We start from the raw sequence: 4720 nt of genomic DNA on the forward strand, positions 1-4720 counted from the left end.
ATCTCCGGGACCGCAACGCTGATATCGCTCGCGTCAACGGGCGTGGGCGTGACCGGGACGGTGTCGTCGACGGGTGACTTGACTGTTGGGTCGTCGAAGTTCGTAGTGACCGCAAGCAGTGGCGACTTGGCTCAAACGGGAGTCACCACCTTGTCGAAGACCGCTTCTTCGATTACGCACACCGCTGCGGCGGGCGCGACGAGCGGGCTGACGATCTCAAGCGACAACGGTTTTGTGGTCATCACGGGTGGGACCAGCACAGCTTCGTACGTGGACGTTGAGGACGTGCGGTTCACGAGTAAAGACATCGGCATCTCCGGGACCGCGACGCTGATATCGCTCGCGTCAACGGGCGTGAGCGTGACTGGGACGGTGTCGTCGACGGGTGACTTGACTGTTGGGTCGTCGAAGTTCGTAGTGACCGCAAGCAGTGGCGACTTGGCTCAAACGGGAGTCACGACCTTGTCGAAGACCGCTTCTTCGATTACGCACACCGCTGCGGCGGGCGCGACGAGCGGGCTGACGATCTCAAGCGACAACGGTTTTGTGGTCATCACGGGTGGGACCAGCACAGCTTCGTACGTGGACGTTGAGGACGTGCGGTTCACGAGTAAAGACATCGGCATCTCCGGGACCGCGACGCTGATATCGCTCGCGTCAACGGGCGTGAGCGTGACTGGGACGGTGTCGTCGACGGGTGACTTGACTGTTGGGTCGTCGAAGTTCGTAGTGACCGCAAGCAGTGGCGACTTGGCTCAAACGGGAGTCACGACCTTGTCGAAGACCGCTTCTTCGATCACGCACACAGCTGCGGCGGGCGCGACGAGCGGGCTGACGATCTCGAGCGACAACGGTTTTGTGGTCATCACGGGTGGGACCAGCACAGCTTCGTACGTGGACGTGGAGGACGTGCGGTTCACGAGCAAAGACATCGGCATCTCCGGGACCGCGACCTTGATATCGCTCGCGTCAACGGGCGTGAGCGTGACCGGGACGCTGCAATCGTCCGGGAAGGCGACGCTTGCTGATGACTTAGCGGTGACTGGTGCGAAATCCAACCTTACTGCTTTGGGGCTTTCCGGGGACTTGTTCATGTCTGACACGGTCGCTGAGCTCACGCACACCGCTGCGGCGGGCGCGACGAGCGGGCTGACGATTTCGAGCGACAACGGGTTCGTGGAGGTGGAGAGCGTGCGGATCACGGGCGGCGCGTCGAAATCTGACATCGGGTTCGGTTCGACGGCTATCATCGCGCTGTCTGCGACGGGCGTGGGCGTGACCGGGACGGTGTCGTCGACGGGTGACTTGACTGTTGGGTCGTCGAAGTTCGTAGTGACCGCGACCAGTGGAGACTTGGCTCAAGCGGGGGACACGACCTTGTCGAAGACCGCAGCCGCGATCACGCACACTGCCGCGGCGGGCGCGACGAGCGGGCTGACGATCTCGAGCGACAACGGTTTTGTGATTGTTAAAGGTACAAATTCTTACGTGGACGTGGAGGACGTGCGGTTCACGAGTAAGACTATTGGCATCGCGGGCACCACGAATTTAATTTCGCTCGCATCGACGGGCGTGAGCGTCACCGGATCTCTTGCAGTTACCGGTGCACTCACTATGACGGATCTGTCGTTGACCGGGGATATAGACTTATCCAAAACAGCGGCGACGATGACGCACACCGCCGCGGCGGGCGCGACGAGCGGGCTGACGATCTCGAGCGACAACGGGTTCGTGGAGGTGGAGAGCGTGCGGATCACGGGCGGCGCGTCGAAATCTGACATCGGGTTCGGTGCGACGGCTATCATCGCGCTATCCGCGACGGGCGTGGGCGTGACCGGGACGGTGTCGTCGACGGGTGACTTGACTGTTGGGTCGTCGAAGTTCGTAGTGACCGCGACCAGTGGAGACCTGGCTCAAACGGGAGTCACGTCCTTGTCGAAGACAGCAGCCGCAATCACGCATACCGCCGCGGCGGGCGCGACGAGCGGGCTGACGATCTCGAGCAACAACGGCTTCGTGGAGGTGGAGAGCGTGCGGATCACGGGCGGCGCGTCGAAATCTGACATCGGGTTCGGTTCGACGGCTATCATCGCGCTGTCCGCGACGGGCGTGGGCGTGACCGGGACGGTGTCGTCGACGGGTGACTTGACTGTTGGGTCGTCGAAGTTCGTAGTGACCGCGACCAGTGGCGACTTGGCTCAAACAGGGGACACGTCATTGTCGAAGACAGCCGCCGCGATCACGCACACAGCTGCGGCGGGCGCGACGAGCGGGCTGACGATCTCGAGCGACAACGGTTTTGTGGTCATCACGGGTGGGACCAGCACGGCTTCGTACGTGGACGTGGAGGACGTGCGGTTCACGAGCAAAGACATCGGCATCTCCGGGACCGCGACCTTGATATCGCTCGCGTCAACGGGCGTGAGCGTGACCGGGACGGTGTCGTCGACGGGTAACTTGATCGTGGGCTCGTCGAAGTTCGTAGTGACCGCGACCAGTGGAGACCTGGCTCAAACGGGAGTCACGACCTTGTCGAAGACCGCTTCTTCGATCACGCACACAGCCGCGGCGGGCGCGACGAGCGGGCTGACGATCTCGAGCGACAACGGTTTTGTGGTCATCACGGGTGGGACCAGCACAGCTTCGTACGTGGACGTGGAGGACGTGCGGTTCACGAGCAAAGACATCGGCATCTCCGGGACCGCGACCTTGATATCGCTCGCGTCAACGGGCGTGAGCGTGACCGGGACGGTGTCGTCGACGGGTAACTTGATCGTGGGCTCGTCGAAGTTCGTAGTGACCGCGACCAGTGGAGACCTGGCTCAAACGGGGGACACGTCCTTGTCGAAGACAGCAGCCGCGATCACGCACACCGCTGCGGCGGGCGCGACGAGCGGGTTGACGATCTCGAGCGACAACGGGTTCGTGGAGGTGGAGAGCGTGCGGATCACGGGCGGCGCGTCAAAGTCTGACATCGGGTACGGTGCGACGGCTATCATCGCGCTGTCTGCGACGGGCGTGGGCGTGACCGGGACGGTGTCGTCGACGGGTGACTTGACTGTTGGGTCGTCGAAGTTCGTAGTGACCGCGACCAGTGGCGACTTGGCTCAAACAGGGGACACGTCATTGTCGAAGACCGCAGCCGCGATCACGCACACCGCTGCGGCGGGCGCGACGAGCGGGCTGACGATCTCGAGCGACAACGGCTTCGTGATTGTGAAAGGTACAAATTCTTACGTGGACGTGGAGGACGTGCGGTTCACGAACAAAGACATCGGCATCTCCGGGACCGCGACCTTGATATCGCTCGCGTCAACGGGCGTGGGCGTGACCGGGACGGTGTCGTCGACGGGTGACTTGACTGTTGGGTCGTCGAAGTTCGTAGTGACCGCAACCAGTGGCAACTTGGCTCAAGCGGGGGACACGTCCTTGTCGAAGACAGCCGCCGCAATCACACACACAGCCGCGGCGGGCGCGACGAGCGGGCTGACGATCTCGAGCGACAACGGTTTTGTGGTCATCACGGGTGGGACCAGCACAGCTTCGTACGTGGACGTGGAGGACGTGCGGTTCACGAGCAAAGACATCGGCATCTCCGGGACCGCGACCTTGATATCGCTCGCGTCAACGGGCGTGAGCGTGACCGGGACGGTGTCGTCGACGGGTAACTTGATCGTGGGCTCGTCGAAGTTCGTAGTGACCGCGACCAGTGGAGACCTGGCTCAAACGGGGGACACGTCCTTGTCGAAGACAGCAGCCGCGATCACGCACACCGCTGCGGCGGGCGCGACGAGCGGGTTGACGATCTCGAGCGACAACGGGTTCGTGGAGGTGGAGAGCGTGCGGATCACGGGCGGCGCGTCAAAGTCTGACATCGGGTACGGTGCGACGGCTATCATCGCGCTGTCTGCGACGGGCGTGGGCGTGACCGGGACGGTGTCGTCGACGGGTGACTTGACTGTTGGGTCGTCGAAGTTCGTAGTGACCGCGACCAGTGGCGACTTGGCTCAAACAGGGGACACGTCATTGTCGAAGACCGCAGCCGCGATCACGCACACCGCTGCGGCGGGCGCGACGAGCGGGCTGACGATCTCGAGCGACAACGGCTTCGTGATTGTGAAAGGTACAAATTCTTACGTGGACGTGGAGGACGTGCGGTTCACGAGCAAAGACATCGGCATCTCCGGGACCGCGACCTTGATATCGCTCGCGTCAACGGGCGTGAGCGTGACCGGGACGGTGTCGTCGACGGGTGACTTGACTGTTGGGTCGTCGAAGTTCGTAGTGACCGCGACCAGTGGAGACCTGGCTCAAGCCGGAGACACGTCCTTGTCGAAGACCGCCGCTGCAATCACGCACACCGCTGCGGCGGGCGCGACGAGCGGGTTGACGATCTCGAGCGACAACGGGTTCGTGGAGGTGGAGAGCGTGCGGATCACGGGCGGCGCGTCAAAGTCTGACATCGGGTACGGTGCGACGGCTGTCATCGCGCTGTCTGCGACGGGCGTGGGCGTGACCGGGACGGTGTCGTCGACGGGTGACTTGACTGTTGGGTCGTCGAAGTTCGTAGTGACCGCGACCAGTGGCGACTTGGCTCAAACAGGGGACACGTCATTGTCGAAGACCGCAGCCGCGATCACGCACACCGCTGCGGCGGGCGCGACGAGCGGGCTGACGATCTCGAGCGACAACGGCTTCGTGATTGTGAAAGGTACAAATT

This window comes from Micromonas pusilla (assembly GCF_000151265.4).
Source record: "Micromonas pusilla CCMP1545 genomic scaffold MICPUCscaffold_6, whole genome shotgun sequence".
Lineage (NCBI taxonomy): Eukaryota > Viridiplantae > Chlorophyta > Mamiellophyceae > Mamiellales > Mamiellaceae > Micromonas > Micromonas pusilla.